Below are 18,953 nucleotides of genomic sequence, written 5' to 3'. Positions count from 1 at the left end.
TCCCTGTTTTCAGTCACACAGCACCCTTCACTCCCTGGGTTTAGCCACACAGCCCCCTTTGCTCTCTGGGTTTAGTCGCAAAGCACCAGTCGCTTTATGGTTTCAGTCACACAGCCCCCTTCACTCCCTGGTTTCAGTCACACAGACCCCCTTCGCTCCCTCGTTGCAGTCAAACAACCCCCTATTGTGCTGCGTGCATTGGCTCCCTGTCCCCTTCCATGCCTGGCTGGGCTCTCTTCATGGCCTTGAAAGCTCTCCGGGGTCTCTCTGGAGATACACTAGGGTCCCCTTAAAGACACTGAATGAGCCATCAGCCCTTTCTTGGTCTTTGTCCCAGAAGGAGAAGAAACAAATATATCCATCCATGAAGCTTTTTGTGCAACTGTGTCCCATTTCCATAGCGACAAAACGGGGCAAACCACCTGGGTACCATAGATACAAGAAGACACAGAAGGTTTTTGGTGGGGGGGGGGGGGGTATTGGTTCCAGACTTGTTACTATTTAGGAATAAACCAACTGTGTCAAATGTTCCTTTTAAAATACATAGAATTGAGTTAGTGGTAAATATAACAAAGCACCAAGGACTTACCAAAAGGCCAGATTTCAAGTAGTGGGAAATATAATAATGCATAATGTGGCAGTGAAGTGCCTAAGGGAATTTTGTGTGCATAACAGTGAAAAGATAAAGCACAAAAGAAAAATGTAAGAGTGGCTGTCATTAATTTGGTCAAAGTTCGAGGTGGGGAATTAGTCCAACAGTTCCCCTTAAGCAGAACATGCAGGGGCAGGCGTTGACAAATTAGCATCCCTGGGAGAGTTAAGTAGTCCAAGGAGACAGGACTGACTTGCTGGAAGACATAACAAGCATTGAAAATGCAATAGGTCTCGCAGTTGTTTGAGTTAGAGCTATTGGCATTGTAAATGGCAATTTTTTTTAACCTTTGTGCTATGTGTATGTATGTGGTGTGTAGTGAATTTGTGCAGTGGAATTACATATAATGGTGTGCTGTGGAATTATATGGATAGTAAATATGTAGTATTGAAAGTACTGGAATTATGTGAGTGGGATTGTGTGTTATGGAGTGTAATTATGTGGAATGGTATTTTGTGCTGTGGAGTGGTATGTGGTGAAGTTTAATTATATGGTGTGCTGTTGAATTTTGAGAAACGATTGGGAATTATGTTGTGTGGATAAGATGTATGTGGTGTGTTATGCAATTATATTGTTGAGTTGTATTATACAGTTTGATATCAAATTATGTGGTATGGATTGCGAATGTGTGGAGTTGAATTGTGTGGTGTGGAACTGTGGAAAGCTTCACCTGTTTGGTGATGAAAAATAAGAACAGGTAGGATCTAAGCTTCAGATCTGTGTGTTTGGGTGTTGAAAAAAGAAATAGAGTTAGAGCTATTGGCGTTGTAAATGTCTCTTACCTATATTTTATGGACTGGGGTGGATGTATTTGTTATTTAGTGGAATTATGTGGGTTGGATTGGAATTGTTAGTTGTCGCATTGTGCGGCATGGACTTTTTGTAGACTTGATTTGTGTACTGGAATTATGTGGCATGGTGTGCAGTTGCATTATGTGGATAGTAATTATGTGTTTGAGTGTATTGTAATTATGTGGAGTGGGATTGTGTGCAATGGAGTGTAATTATGATGAATGGTATATTGTGTTGTGGAGTGTTATGTAGTGTAGTTTAAATACGTGGTTTAATTATGTATTGTAAATTGAATATATGTGGTGTGCAGTGGAATTGTTTTGGGTAGTAGAGCACAATGACTCACACCCAAAAAACTTGCCAACATGTTTCTGCCCACCATTATTAGCATATAAGTTCTGAGGCATTAATCACGGCATGTGGATCCCAATTGGTGAAAAGTTCCTAAACACTCTCCTATTTGAACTGATTAGGTTGGTCACGGATGATTCCTGACCTAGATCCTACTACATTTTTCTACCTGGTAGTAAATAAATTGAATTAGCAACCTATATTAGAAAAATATTTAAAAAAGTAGAGAGAAAACATTACAGGGTATAAGGATTACCAGGGTTACCTGATCATACAGTTACACAGTAATATGGTCATTAAATAACTAAGGACATCTAAGGTTGTGGTAGTGCAAGTACATTTAAAAAACTTTGGTTTAAAAACAAAGGAAAATCCTATGTGGTCTATGGTGCTATGGCAAATAGCCTGTGTTGATCTACAACATTACATGCTTGCCTTGCGGACTATACATAAGATTATTAGTGTATAGGTCCATTACCCTAGATTAGAGAGTAGTGTGCAATTAGGTGGAGTTGAATTGTATGGTGTTGAGTGGTCCAGGAATCGCGAAATCCTGGATGGTCTGACTGAGGTGGAAGACAGCCACTGGATGATACCATCTCAAGACACTCCTGGGTGGCCCAAAGATGACAAGAGAAGACAGACCTTACAAGGCAACCTTGAACACCTTGGACTCAGACCTTTAAATGGGTGCATAATCCCAGACAAACTGGCTGGCCTCTCATACTTAACCTCCTCTAGGGGATATTGATCGACAACACCTTTGTGAGTCTCCCCCTGTTGAACATTATTTCGTCCTTTGACTTTGGGGAGAAATTGTAAAGTGATTATCGACCACAAGATATAGGCCTGGACAACTATGCATGAGCGGCAGACAAAGGGACCAAAGGGCATACAATCAATCTTAAATGCATCAGATGCACTTTTGCAGGGATTCTCCACATATACAGAACTATGCGCAGGAAAACAGGACCTCAGTGACTAGGGGTGTACAAACCTGCCACATTAGTACCCAAAATCCCAAACCTACTAGCTATAGTGTCTCATTTGTTCTCCTACAAAGATCCCAGAGCTACAATTGATTAGACAACCCAGAACACAACACTCCCGACTCTTTCATGAATCGCGGGGGCAAGACACACTCTTTCGCTCACTCACTTGTACTTGTCCACAATGGGAACAAGCAGAGTCACTGAAATAGTTCAAAATGTTATATCCTGCTCTACAATACAATGTATGTGCCACTACTAGCAGCAAAATGCATAAACTTAGCACAGTTAGCATGGTTACAATTCCAAAGAAAACAAAGGGAGAAGTCATTTTATAAAGACTGTGGAAATAAGGGCTTTAAGGTCTAACCACCCTCCCCTTGATTAAAAGAAGTTTATTTTATAAGAAGGACGACCTCTGGGCTTTGACAGCAGACCCCATACCTGTATGTAAGGTTTACATCATAGAAACAGCAGAGCTCTTCTCCATGGAACAGCTTTCTTCAAATGTGTTGAAACAACATGCAAAAACAGAATATCAAAGCACGAGTCTTCAGTACTGCAACTGTGTGTAGCATGTTATGTCTAGGTGCTAGGGACTGACCAGAACAGAACAACAAGTTGCATTGTTGATCAACCTTGCACATCGTGTTCAGACTAAACTCCTGGAAAAGCAGAGAATACCAAAGCAGCCCGTTCTCATGTGAAGAGCACAAACAGAGTGTTGCAAAAACAAAAGCGTTTCGTAACGTGCGGAAAAGCAGCATCATGGCAGTGAGCTCATGCTAACTTAGCCATGTAGACAATGTCCCTAAGGGCTCATATAACACCCTCCCCTTGGTAAGGTTATAGGACATAGACAAAGGACCAAAACAGAGTTCAAAAGTCAAGAGGAGGTCAAAGCTTTTGAGAAAAACTAATTTGGAAAAAATTGAAATTTCCCCCAATTTTTTTTTCAATATTGTCATTAGCTCGTATTGAAAGAAAGTTGCTTCTGGAAGAATAACGTTATTACGTAGGAGGTCTTATGAAGGAGGTGGGAAGTTCACGGCGTGTGGTGTGTAAACCGAGGAATGTTATTCCCTCCAACAGATCATCCCTATCGTTGGTAGTGATGTGTTTTATCTAGGAACCCGATCAATATTGTGACCTTATGCCCCTATACGGCTATAATCAATACATATCCCTATAATGGCATGATAATCAGAGCCATATTTTCAGTAAATCGCCTCTGCAGTCCATGACACAGCAGAAGCTACTTCCTTAGATTCTTAGAGAGCACACCGAGTTCTTTCGACACACCAAACCCCCAGCAACCTGGGAAAGCCCCGCTTGCTTTGTTTTGATTTGTAATAGAACTCCTGCGAGCGCTGTAAGAACGACCAGTTCCTATTGACATCTTTATTGACGTCTTATGTGCTAAACTTACATCAAACTCGCCACCTTTCAGGTATAAATATACCAACGCTGCCTTAAGCAAACACACGGTGGTGGTGAACTCTGGAGCGGAACAGCTGTCCCCTTGCAGAAAGCCCAGCAGACGCGAGAAGCCCACGGATGCTGCCACTCCTCTTTGACGCGCCGAGAAAGACGCTGTCTTTTCTCCTGCCGAGAAAATTCAGCTCCGGCATTTCCAGCCTACCCTTGCGGGTGACTGGGATATCGGATCCTGAGAGGGAGATACCAGACCTCCTACATTCTATTCCAAAGGTATGGAGCTGGCTAAACCCTTAGAGAGAATTCTTGAATCAGACTCTTGGTAAAACCAACTTAACTTAAACTGCTACTTACTTACTCCCTCCCAAGTATTAGGCTTAGGTCAGGTACACCGGAGTAGGCGTAGTTAGAAGCACCAGTTGAGGTCGTTAGCCAATGTATATATGAATGTATATATTGTATATATTTTATTCATTTTAACTATCTTATGGCTAAGAAACCACATCAATGCTTTTACAGTATTATTTCATAATACTCCTTTTACTGTACGTGATTTACTTTATATTAAGTATTGCAATTGTGGCAATCCACTTCTCTTGCATGAGAAGGAAGACTGTTCAATAAATCATACCCTTTATTGAAAACGCCCGTCTCTCTCTTCTCTGCACCTTGGTGAAACTAAGAACGCATGCCTAACTGAGTGAAATAGCTGTCTATTGTTTTCACACAACTCTAGAGATTGACTCTTATTCTGGGCAGCAAAGTTGACATGTTTATGCGGTTGTCGGACGCTGAATCCCTTCTTGTCTAGGCCAGGGAAGCTGATCACTTCCTATTCAGTCAAGAGAGTTTCCAGTGACCTCTGAGCTAGCTGGCGCAAACCTAAATTAAGTCTAACATAGTCAGTAGAGACCTAGAAGACCTCAGTCCTACGTCTACACTGCTGTTTATGTTATCCCAATGCGCAGGGCCTATAGGGAAAATAGGAACTACACTACATGGCGCCCAACGTTTGGTAAGGCGATAAAACTAACGCAAGACGTTAGAGTAACTCAGTCGTGTTTTTTCACAAAGACCCTTTCTCCCGTAAATACTCCAATAGACGTCTGGTGTGGGTGAAAGGTTAAAATCCGCCGGAACTTAGTAGGAAGAGATTCCTATGTAGAGTTTTTGGTTTAGTCAACGTTGAAGGATACAGTGTTCCAAAATATTGTGCACCTAATCTTTTTTTTCCTTGGAAACCTGATCTGCAACAAAAAACCTTTCTGACAGAAAAATGCCAGATAGTGATGAGGAAAGGGATGCTGCTATATTAGCAAATCAACTCCTAGAGGATGACTTGAGTCTCCTACAGAATGACCGGCATGCTATCCTCATTCCGGTCAATATAAGAAAAACTATAACTTTAAAACTTATAGATAACGGACGGTCATCACGAGGTGGTACAGTCATTTTCGTGATAGAGGCACACGAATATCGGCAGACAGAGGTATTCTAATCATGGATAAACTTTCCAGCGGCAAACACTACAACACACGAGTTCCACTATTACAAAATAGAGGAACCACCATAAGAATATACTCCTTTCGAGAAGATTGAAATTCCATTAAAATACCAAGAGCACCTGCTCTGGTTTAAAGGCGCCCTAAAACATAATGATCACATCACCAGGCTTGGTCCACTAGGTAGACCAGGAGCAACGTGGCCGGTTCTAGCCAGCTACACACCACATCCAGACATTGATAAAATGTCTCGCGAAGAACTTTTAGCACAGCTAAAATTACTGATTAAAATTCACAGACAGTTAGTCCAATATGTAATGTGGACTGCAACAATCCAAACAGCTGTTAATATTCCACAGCTGACCCCTCATCAGGGGAACACAAATAAAATTACACCTCAGAACATACAATCATGTCTGGGAAAAACAATCTCCTTTCTGGTTAGCACAGAAAATAACTCAAATAGAGGCAGTATTCCCGAATACTACCCCTATTGAGAAACACAGAATTCTGACCATCTGCCTTCCAATGGGGGTCGCACCACATGTGGAGGACTGTGACACTTGGGGCACAGTCTTTGCTTCCATTTACACAAAAACACATGGTGTTCCGTCCATGGCGGTAATACCAGATGTGCTAAAACAAATTCAGAATGAATACGGTCCAGAACCTGCTTTAACTCTTAGTATGAAACTACTGAAAGACTTCAAGCAGGTCTCGGCTATATTATTAGCCAATATAAAGGGAGAAGCAACATCTGTGGCGATCCGCCAAAAATTGAAAGAGACAGATATAACAGATCAACCAATTGAGCTTGCCAGAATCATAGAGAAATGCTATGAAGAATTAGGTAGAGATAGCTTGGGTGGGAAACCAGTAAAAATCCAACTACTTGAAAATCCTGAAAAATTATTTATTAAAAATAATCTAAACACTCCTAAAAAGAGCTGGGATGGAAATAAACAATCCACTCCCAAAGAAAAAGGATTCCAGTCCAGAGGAAGGTCTCCTCGGCGGAGGGAAAGAACTCCGAACTGAGAACACCAGTCTCCCCAGAGGGAGCCCTCTGAGAAAAGATATAACCTTAGAAATAGGGATAACTTGAAAAAACCTGATAGATATCAAAGTAATGATACACGTCCCTCTCGATCTTTTTCGCAGAAATCGGAAAGAAGAGGACGGTCTGAAGCAAGGGAAGAGCACACCAAGTCCAAAGACAAGGAACTTGCTCAAAGTAAAAAATTACAATTTCCAAGAAAGAAGGTAGCCAGTATTAGAGTAATCGAACATGCCGAGAATACTGAGGACACAGAGTGGGCACAGACAATGCTAGACAGCGCAGCAGAAATCAGCATAGCTCGCAAGATCCTGATGAATCATCTGGAGACAGTGGACACGAATGAATACATTCAAGTGGAAACTGCAGATACCAGAGTTAGCGAACCTCATAAGATATACGAAATAACACTGCGTATAGAGGGAGATAAGACTAGGAAAATAGGGGGTCTGTTTTGGGATAACCTCTGAAAAAGCCAATGACATCTTATTAGCTGAAAAAGACTGGCCACCAGAGTTTGTAAGGGAGTGCCCTCATGGCGAAGAAATGATTATGCCTGCCTTCTCAAATCATATTCCAATTCACACTAAATCTATATATGCAAGGAAATGGGCAGTAGCTCAAGCACCTGCATTATATAACAAGCATTTGCAATGCAATAGGTCTCGCAATAGGAATGTTTGAGCTATTGGTATTGTAAATGACAAATTTTGTATTTATGTGTTGGTTTTGAAAATAGCTAAATTAATAGCTTTGTCATTTACAATGCCAATAGTTTTAACTTTCGCAAATGTGACACCTATAGCATTTGTAATGCAATGTGTGTTATATTTACGTGACTTAGATGTATTGATGTTACAAATAACAATGGCTTTTAATTTTTTAAATAATTAATACTTAACTAAAAGGTATTGTAATGTATAATGCCAATAGCTTAAACTTTTGTAAATAACTTTTGGGAAGATTATGTTCAATGTATTTTATTGTGACGAAAATCCAAGAACAGAAGCGAAAACATTTAACATCTTTTTATGACATTTGTAATAAAGCTTGAAACATTGACAGAACATATTTGAACCAGTTGTTGTTGAATGGTTGCACAGATTGATGCTGTGGTGGCGATGAGTAATGTTGTTTTGGCGACAAGTGATGCTGTGGCGTTCAGTGATGCTGTTGTAGCGCATAGTGATGTTGTGATGCCCCTGAGTGATGCTGTGGTGGTGCTGAGTGATGCTATGGTGATGCAATAGATAGAGTGAGTGCGATAGATAGCCAATGTGTATGTTTTATATATCTTTTGAAATGTATTGTATTGTGTGCCTCATTGCAAAGGTTTTAACAATCAAGCAATAAAGACTTACTTACTAAAAAAAACTCTAGAAAAATAGGAACTCTAAAAGGCTAGGACTCCAATTCTAAGGACTAATTTGATCTCCTGCTTCAGATATCTTTTAGCCTGCAGCCATCACCAAGTGTCTTGACGGACCCGGGTACGCTAGATCCAGGAAATTATGCAACTTTGAGCAATCGCTTTGCATTTTTTGCTTGTCTGCATGGTGGGTGCAATGTTTTCTATAACCTTTGCCTTAGGTTCCAGGATAGATGATGACATGAAAGCAGCAGAGAGGTATTCTTTCCACCTCTAGAATATTCAAATTGTTTGCAAATATGGCTTGTGGGCTGAAGAGTGAAATTGTTTAAAGTCATACACCAAGACAAAATACTGTTTTCACAAAGAAGTACCTTTAAAATGTAAAATTGTCATAAATGTCAAAAATTGTTTACAGGAATCTAGGCAATATTCGGGTCATGTTTACATACAATTATTACGAAAAGAAAGAACCCTGCCCTCTTTGCACTTTTACTAAAAGGGTGTTGGACGTTTTGGAGCTGATTCACAAAGGCTTATAAAAGTACTTAATTAAAGCATACTCCTTGCTGTGATCATCAACGTTAATGCAAATCGGCCTGTACGTCATTAGGGCAAAACAAATTGGTTAACTTTTAAATCTGCTGCCTTTACTAACTTTAACCCCTTAAGTGCTGCCTCGGTGCATTGGCCGACGGCAGCACTACCTCCCCAGTGCTGCGCACGACCATTGAACGTCCATTCAGCACTAGTTCTAATGGACAGCGCAGCACTGGGAAGGAATGTTTAATAGCAGCTATGAGGTTAATTGATTTAATTCGACTAATCCAAACCAATAACATTGATTTGTAAAAGAAAGCCCTGGACTAGAAATAGTAGGAAGTTGAAATTAAGAGACATGGCAACCATAACTGGCAAATAAAACGATTCACTGCACACTATTTGTACACTGATATTCGCACGGGCAAAACAAACACCGCCATGGTACGGCACTGCTGTCTAGTTTCTCTTCTTAACCCCTTCGATGCTCATGACGGAATGGTTCCGTCATGAGCATCGGTCGAGCTGTGCTCATGACGGATCCGTTCCGTCATGACCACACCCATTTTCATTAGGGCCCAACACCGGCGGTAAATCTGCACCGCACGGATGAGGTTAAAACCATATAAAGTAATGCTGGTAACAAGAGGGTAGTGCTAAGCCTTCATTTATAGCCCTGCAGCGGAGAGCAGATCTACACAACGTGGGTACTGTATTTTTGTAATCAAACCATTGAACCCCACATTCTGATACTTCTTCTGGCTTTGTGATCAGGCTCCTGAGGAAGGTGCTCTGCTCTTATAGTTCCACAGCTCAAAAAAGCCTGTCTTACCTTCAGTAAATCCACATCCTGCTGCTGACACTTGGATTCGATCTCAGAGATCAGCCTCCGAAGGGAGATTTGCTGTTCTTCTAATTTGGTCCCTTTCTCCTTGATGCTCTGCAGAATCTTCATTTCTTTCTTACTGAAGTGAAGAGATGTTTCCTTCTCTTGCTGCAGGTCCTCGTATTCATTGGTGCTTTGCTCTCTCGGGCCCTTGAAATTATCCTGCAACGTAAAAATGAATCACAAATTCACATTGCAGGCATTTCAGAAATAGGGGATACATATATCAATCGATTCTAGAACTGACACACTATGACGCAGGTTAATTTATCGCCCCCTTAGTGATTGCAGCTCATGTATATGTTATATCAGAGTAGAGGGCATTCAAAGGAGAGAAGAAGGCAGAGCGGGTAACGCTTTACTTCACATTGGAAATTTCTTATACAGCTATTTGATGCTGGGGTGGGAGAGGTGAGAAAGGAAGGATGCAGTAGGTTGTCTCTTTGGCAAAGAGAGTCTGATGATGGGAGATGTTGCAGTTTTGTAGCAGATACATCAGCCCTTAGGCTGAAGCCTTTGCTTGATGGGAGGACATCGGATACTGTTGGACCCTTGCCTGGAAACACCAGATACCTCTGCAGACAAATGTATGGATGTATTTCATAGACAACATACTGTGGAGAAGAGGATTAAGGTTATGATCAACATGACACTGCTCGGAGGGGTAGAATGGTTGTTTACTTAACTTTTTTTAATCTGAAAAGTAAATAAAGTTTTAAGTTGAGAGGAGATATGTAGAGAACTCAGCGCTCTACTAAAGAAGCCATCAGCCGACCCCACCGACCTCAAGAACTACCGCTGCTCCCGTTCCCTGCAAAAGTCATCGAGAAGACCATCAACAAGCAGCTGGCCGCCTTCCTCGAAACAAACGGATCCCTCGACCTCTCGCAGTCTGGCTTTCGGGCCAACCACAGCACCGAGACCGCCCTGATCGCAGCCACAGATGACATCCGAGCACTGCTTGACAAAGGAGAAACAGCAGCCCTCATCCTCCTAGACCTCTGCGCGGCCTTCGACACTGTCTGCCACCGTACACTAGTGCAGCGACTCAGCAACGTCGGAATCCAGGAGAAGGCACTGGAGTGGATCATCTCCTTCCTCGCCGGAAGGACACAGAGAGTCCGCCTCCCCCCGCTCAGATCTGAAGCCACCGAAGTCATCTGCGGCGTTCCTCAAGGCTCCTCGCTCAGTCCAACCCTCTTCAACGTCTACATGAGCCCCCTCGCAGACATCGCACGCCAGCACAACCTCAACATCATCTCCTACGCCGACGACACCCAGCTGATCCTCTCCCTCACCAACGAGCCCGCCACCGCCAGAGCCAACCTCCACGAAGGGATGAAAGAGGTAGCCGAATGGATGAAGAACAGCTGCCTGAAGCTGAACTCGGACAAGACGGAAGTCCTCATCCTGGGATCCTCACCCTCCGCCTGGGACGACTCCTGGTGGCCCCCCGCCCTAGGCAGCGCACCCAAACCAACAGACCACGCACGCAACCTGGGCTTCATACTGGACTCCTCCCTCTCCATGACCAGACAAGTCAACGCCGTCTCCTCGTCGTGCTTCAACATCCTGCGCATGCTACGTAAGATCTTCCGGTGGATCCACACCGAGACCAGGAAGACGGTCACCCAGGCCCTCGTCACCAGCCGTCTGGACTACGGCAACTCCCTCTACGCCGGAACCACCGCCATACTCCAGAAGAGACTCCAGCGGATCCAGAACGCCTCAGCACGACTCATCCTGGACATCCCCCGTCGCAGCCACATCTCCGGACACCTGAGAGACCTGCACTGGCTCCCGGTCAACAAGAGAATCACCTTCCGACTCCTCACCCACGCACACAAAGCCCTACACAACCAAGGCCCAGGATACCTCAACAGCCGCCTCAACTTCTACGCTCCCAAACGCCAGGTTCGATCGACCGGCCACGCCCTCGCCGCCGTCCCCCGCATCCGAAGAGCCACCACAGGGGGACGGTCCTTCTCCTACCTCGCCGCCAAGACATGGAACTCCCTCCCGACCCACCCCCGCCTGACCCAGGACCACCTCGCTTTCAGGAAGCAACTCAAGACCTGGCTGTTCGAGCAGTAGCGGACCCCCCTCCCCTAGCGCCTTGAGACCCTCTGGGTGAGTAGTGCGCTATATAAATGCTTTGATTGATTGATAGAGAAGTGTGGCATTGGCAGAGGTCAGAGGACAACAATTTACTCAGAGAAAGTCTCAGGATAGATTTCTCTCCACATGAAACTCAAGTGTATGGATCATGGCACATACTTTGAAATGCATGATAAATAAAGGAATCAAATATAAAAAACTGAGTTTCGGACTAGATTGTTTCACAAATTAATTAGAGCCTTTAGGAATGGTTGGGAACACATGAAGTAAAGCAAACCCATGCCTGGCAAACTATCTCAGTTGCCACAGTACAAAAGAAGCATTAAGAAAGCCAACAGCTATTGCCTACGAGATGAGTGCTATTGACTTTGTTAATGTTTAGCCATGTTGGACGGCAGAGAAGGTGGGTGAAGCAGGGCTGAAAGATCTTTTTGAAGAGCACTCTAATGGGATGGCAACACAAAGGAAAAGGCAACACTGGCGGTGGGGGACAAACATGGACAACAGAGAAAGTTTGAAGAAAATGCACAGAGACATCCAGCGGTGTACACGTCATAGCACTTTTTTGTTATGGCGTATCTCGTTGTTAACCACATCGCTGCGTGCAGGATTTTCCTCCTGTGCTGGGCCATAATGTTAGTGGGTGTGGTCATGACGAGCTCAGCTCGTCATGAGCACACGAGCACTGTGCTGCATGACGAGCTCAGCTCGTCATGAGCATGGAAGTGGCTAGATCGGCAACTTTTTTCTTTTGAAAAGGAGGTCGAAAATGAGGTAGATCCTCTTGTTTTCCCTTGACTTCAAACTGTCAATGTTGGTCACGTCCCTGTGGCACAGGTTGACTCTTGCCAAGATCCTGGCGTTCTCCTCCACCAACTTGAGAGCCAGATGTATGCTGTGAAGAACGAGGAGAACGCTGATCAGGGACTTGAAATCTATCAGGACACTTAATTTTTGCGCTGTTGCAAGTATGCTCAGAAGACTCAGGTGTCGGTGAACTAGCACACGTACTTTGCTTCAGTTGTTGCTGCCCCTGTTTTTTATTTTCCAGTTCTTTTTCGGTAACACCGGACGCCCATCTTTATCAGTCTGGGCTTTTTGTTGTGTTTGAGTTTGCAGTTGAGTAAAAGGCTTAACTCCCAGACTATTGCAGCCTATGGTCTAATAAGCCTTTGCAATAATCTTTGGTAATTTGCGCAGTTTGTCCACATCTGGGACAGCCTCCAAGCGGTTTGCCACTTGAAAGCTTACTGCATCGCCCTTGACATTGGCAAGGATCATATCAGCAACCAAGTCAAACACCCCATCAATCTCATCCCCAGCTCCACAGTCGCTTCGGCTCCGTGTTTATCTTGAACACGTTTAATCACGGAGGGGAGTACGGTCATGGAAGGAGTGCGAAACATTTTGAATATACCGCTGCAACCACCTTACACCAGGTGTTACAATCAGCTAACTCTGGAAGTAAGTCTTTAGGCAAACTAAGGGCCTCATTATGATTGCGGTGAATCCGCATACTCCGGGCCGGCGGAAGCCACCGCCGTCCCGGAGTATGCGGATTCACCGCTGCAGCCACATAGAACACCCACCGCCAGATTAGGATGGCGGTGGGATTGCGGATGGACCAGCGGCGGACTGCAGGTCCGTCCGCCACTGATCCGCGGGGAGGGGAGGGCTATTTGGTGACGGTGTCTGCAAGACACCGTCAGCCAAATTAGGATTTGCACGGAGACATGCTTTTCCGCGGCGGCTTTTCCGCCGTGGAAAAGCATGTGGACTTTGGCTTTTGGGGGCCCGTTGAGGGCCCCCAGGGTGTCGGGGGGTGGGGGGTGCACATGGGGGGTACCTATGGTACCCCCCAACATTTACATGCACAAAGCGGCAGGCACCGCGCGGTGCCTGCCTCTTTGTGCATGTAAATGTAATACATGCATTTTTAACATTACGGCGGGTGCAGCTTGAAGCTGCACCCGCCGCAATGTTAAAAATAGAGGATGTGACCGCCACCCTGGCGGTCACATCCTAATCTGCATGGAGGGACCGCCGCTGCCCCTGCGGACGGTCCCTCCTTCGCTATGGTGGCGGACGGACTCAGGTCCGTCCGCCATCATAATCGGCCCCTAATAGTCAATATCCTGTACTTCTCCACAGGACTAGTATTTGCAAAAACAGCCTCTAGTTGTGCAAATTTCTCAGCAAGCCAATAAGGTAAATCATCCTTATTTTGTGGACGCGTGGCAATACTGAATTAACCTTAACATGAATGATAGTTATACCACCAAGTCCAGCTGGTTGCGCAGCTACGCCAGGTAGTCCCACCTAGACATTGCGGGTTACGTACTGTATAACATCCCTATGTACGAGTATCAAAGACTTATGTAATACGCGATGGTCTGCAATTGAAGCAGTTAAATAACGTGGGTGTGGGGTATACCCAACCAAAACGGGCCATGTGGCCTCCATCTATAGTTAATGGGCCTAAATGGACCAGCGTTACTGGGTGAGGAAAGAGCCATTAAACCAAATTTGGTGTTGCCAAGCTGTAAGTGGAACTTCAAGAGCCCTATAAGGCTGATAAGCGTGAGGAAGGGCCGTGGCAGTGTATTCATGAAGCAAACATCTGTTCCATCCACCGCCTGGAAGGTAACCCAAGAATAAAACATTTCCAACTGGTAAGCCGGATTCGCTTCCACTACAAATATAAGCTCTGCACCCGCGTCAGGCACTCCATATTAAGCCAGATATGCCTTGAGAGTGGCGCGCTATGAGGCGGAACATTAATCGTCATCATGAAAAACAAAAGTCAACAACTCAGAGTGCAGCAGCGCAATAACGGATTGAGAATAAAGATAAAACACTTGTAAAACTTCAAACTTGAAAGAACCTATAAAAACATCAATATAGGAGGTTACACCATCACAGCTGTCTCCAGAAACAGAAGTGAGGGTATTGCGGACAAGCACAAGCACTACTAAAGCGTCTTGCAAATAAGAACCAGACCAAACGTGGACGCCATGTTGCAGGGATTCTGCACATATGCAGAACTATGCGCAGGAAAACAGGACCTCTGTCAATAGGGGTGTACCAACCTGCCACATTAGTACCCAAAATCCCAAATCAACTAGCTATTGCGTCTCATTCGTTCTTCTACAAAGATCACGGAGCTACAATTGATTAGACAACCCAGAACACAACACTCCCGACTCTCATGAATCGCAGGGGCAAGACGTACTCTTTCGCTCACTCACTTGTACTTGTCCACAATGAGAATAAGCAGAGTCACTGAAATAGTTCAAAATGTTTATTTTAACTATCATGCTCTACAATACAGTATATGTGCCACTACTAGAAGTAAAATGCATAAACATAGCACAGTTAGCATGGTTACAATTCCATGGAATACAAAGGGAGAAGTCATTTTATAAAGAATGTGGAAATAAGGGCTTTTAGGCCTAACTACCCTCCCCTTGACTAAAATAAGTTTATTTTATAAGAAGGACGACCTCTGGGCTTTGACAGCAGACCCCATAACTTAAAGCCTAAGGTTTACATCATGAATAGCAGAGCTCTTCTCCATGCAACGGCTTTCTCCAAGTGAGTTGAAACAACATGCAACAATGTAATATCAAAGCACGAGTCTTCAGTACTGCAGATGTGTGTGGCATGTTATGTCTAGGTGCTAGGGACTGACCAGAACAGAATAACAAGTGGCATTCTTGTTCGACCTTGCACATCGTGTTCAGACTAAACTCCAGGAAAAGCAGAGAACGCAAAAGCAGACCGTTCTCATGTGGAGAAGTGTGGCTCACTGGTTAGACGAGGCATACCCTGAAGCTGAGGTCAGACCCGGGACCAGGGTTCGATTCCCGACGCGGCAGGGTCCTGAACCCAATTGTCCACGAACTCGATAATTCTCGCTTCGGTGCCCACTCTAAGCATGAGTTCACACTATGCAGCTCTGGGCAACAAGCTTGCTTAATCTCCACAATGGCCCCCGCGGCGGGATGCCTGGCTTTCACCTTGGGGATTCCCAGCACAGGTGATCTCACAGGGAAAAACCAGGACGGGTTCCCAAGGCAAGCGCCGAGATGCCCAAGGGTACATCGAGCGCTATATAAGAACATACATAGATATATACATAAGAGCACAAACAGAGCCTTTAAAAACAAAGGCGTTTAGTAATGTGCGCAAAAGCAGCATCATGGCAGTGAAGCTCATGTTAACTTAGCAATATCAACAATGTCCCTAAGGGCCCATATAAAAGCACAATAGTCTTTTCCAGCAAAACGAATGGCATCTACACTCGTACTGGGGGAAGACCCTTTGACTGGCTGGGAATGTTTCACCAAAAGACTTTCAAGACAGCATGCGAAACATGTCCGGGTCAAGAAAAAGATTCAAGCGCACTACATTGCCATCCCTCTAGGATTGGGAAACAATTAGTCAATAAGAAGTGCCAAAAGGAGTGCAAATTATATGTGGAGAGCACTCAAAAGGTTGTCAATAGGCTCCACAATACTGCACAACCTAAGAGAGGTGAGAAAAATGGTAGAACGAGAGAAAAAGAGCAGTCAAAGGGAGAGATGGAACTCCTTCTGGGCAAAACTGCTGCACGCCATCAATACAAACAACTCCACGAACTTGTGCCGAACTGTAAACGGAGTTGGCAGATATCTACCAAATGTGACTTCTTCCAACATCGCAGAGTCAACATTGTATAAATTTCTGCTTGAACATTTCAATCCGGCAACACAGCAAGACCAATCTAGCGCTCAAGCTGATGGCTCAGAGCCATTAAAAAGTCAGTCAAAGAACCCAATTGGAAGCGACCAAAAACCAATTCAGTGCCGGTCATCACAAGTACAGTCCAGAAACAAATTGCAAAGAGATGGTGCCCCAGACCCAAGTGAAATTCCACCTGCCATCTACAAGGATGACCCAAAATGCTGTGCTGCACAGCTAACACTGCTTTTTCCACCATTTCTGCAGCTTAATCGTACGACTCCCTCATGGCAAGGCCCGATCCTCGCACCAATTTCCAAGGGAGGGTCCCTGGGGATCATCGCCTGGTAGCTCCAATTGACAATGATGCCAAATATTTCACAGGGGTGTTATTGGAGGAGCTAAAGCAGTGGGCTGAGGTAAATACCATCCATCAGCCATACCAAACTGGTTTTACCAAGCACACAGGAACCTCCGATAACATGACACTCTCCCTGTTAACTGACTTGGTAAAAACAAACAGCCAGTCAATCATGTATGGTTAGACCGAGGGTGGCTGTGGAGGAAACTGGCCAATCTTAACATCCCGGTTGGCCTACCAAGGGCCTTTGCATACAAATAAATGGGTCAGAATAAAAAGTGGAGATGGCCCTCATTTATCTAGGCCAATCAAAACTATGCAAGGCCTTAAGCAGGGCTGCGTCCTTGCTCCAACATTAATCAACATGTTTCTATCAGATCTTACTCCCACACTAAATGCAGTTAACTGTTACCCGCTCAAACTAGGGGGCTTTCTTCTTTCGAATCTGCTGTATGCAGGTGATCTAGTCAGCTTGCATCGCCTTCTTGACGCAATCCTGGCCTACTCCACAAGGAATGGACTGACAATTAACAGGGAGAAAACAAAAATATTAGCAGTCCAAGGCACTAGAACTCAAAAGCGCACGCGATTTATGGACCAAGAAAAATTAGGGTAGGCAAAAAGCTTCAATAGGCTACCTCAACGAGCATGGGAAATATAGTGAACAGCTTGAAGAAATTAGAAGGAAGGGCAATGCTCTGGCCTTTGGCTTCAGGTCTCTCCAGACTAAACTGAAAAGCACAACACTCATGCATATTCTGCAGGTGGCCCAAGCAAAGGTTCTTCCAACTTTGACCTATGGAAGCAAGGCTCTTCGGGAGCGGGACAGTGCAATACTGGGCGAAAACTCAGGGTGTACAGGGCAATCTTCCAGCTACCCTCCCACTCATCTCCAGCCCAGATCAGGCTGGAGTTTGGCAGCGTTAAACAGTCTATGGCACAAGAGGCGGCCTTTACGGTGTGTTGCCACAAACTTAAATTGGCAAAGGAAGGCTCCATGGGCACTACCCGTGGTCCGAACTGGAAGCAAACATAGATCCACAGCAAGTACTTACCTGTTACAGTGCTTGAGAACTCTTGGTTTAACCTGGAGTATAAAAATATGGTGAACGCAAGTACACAGTTCTTGAAATTGCTTGAGGACAAGGGCTGAATGATGCATCATAGTTATACCAGGCTGAAACCACACAGCTACTTAAGAGAAACTTATGGTAATTGGACCACGACACAAGTCCTGAAATACAGGCTGAGGATATTACCAATATTAAGTTACTATCCCGTATGGAAAAGACGAGCAGCGCAAGATAACTGCCGGCTATATGACCATCGTCACCAAGTGTCTTCACTGACCTGGGTATGATAGATCCAGTAAATGATGCAACCCTGAGCAACCGATTTGCATTTGTTTGCTTGTATGCACAGGGCAATGTGTTCTATAACCTTTGCCTTTGGTTCCAGGATGGATGATGACATGACAGCAGCAGAGAGGTATTCTTTTCCACCTTTAGAATATTCAAATTGTATGCAAGTATGGATTGTGGGCTGAAGAGTGAAATTGTTTAAAGTACTGTTTTCACAAAGAACTACTGTTAAAATGTAAAATTTTCATAAATGTAAAAAATAGTTTAGAGAAATCTAGGTAATATTTGGGTCATGTTTACATACAATTATTACAAAAAGAAATAACTCTGCCCTCTTTGCACTTTTACTAAAAGGGTCTTTGACGTTTTGGAGCTGATTCGCAAAGGCTTATAAAAGTACTTAATTAAACCATATTCCTTGCTGTTCTCATAAACGTTAAAGCAAATCGGCCTGTACGTCATTGGGGCAAAACAAATTGGTTAACGTTTAAATCTGCTGCCTTTAGTAACTTTAATTGATTTAATTCGACAAATCCAAACCAATAACATTGATTTATAAAAGAAAGCCCTGGACTGGAAACATGGTATGAAGTTGAAATTAAGAGACATGGCAACCATAACTGGCAAATAAAACGATTCACTGCACACTATTTTTACACTGATATTCGCACGGGCAAAACAAACACTGCCATGGTACCATGGGCACTTCTGCCTAATTTATCTCTTTTTAAAACCATATAAAGTAATGCTGGTAACAATAGGGTAGTGCTAAGCCTTCATTTATAGCCCTGCAGCGGAGAGCAGATCTACACAACG

At 44.2% G+C, this 18,953-nt stretch overlaps 1 protein-coding gene across 1 annotated transcript in view; it reads right to left on the bottom strand.

The window, feature by feature from the left end:
* LOC147717648 (E3 ubiquitin-protein ligase TRIM39-like) overlaps window positions 1–18,953 on the bottom strand; it is a 356,587-nt gene that overhangs the window by 270,288 nt on the left and 67,346 nt on the right. The gene's annotated exons all lie outside the window — the stretch shown is intronic.

Source organism: Lissotriton vulgaris, chromosome 5 (genome assembly GCF_964263255.1).
Source record: "Lissotriton vulgaris chromosome 5, aLisVul1.2, whole genome shotgun sequence".
In the NCBI taxonomy this organism is placed as follows: Eukaryota; Metazoa; Chordata; class Amphibia; order Caudata; family Salamandridae; genus Lissotriton; species Lissotriton vulgaris.
This window is presented reverse-complemented; position numbering and strand designations above follow the sequence as displayed.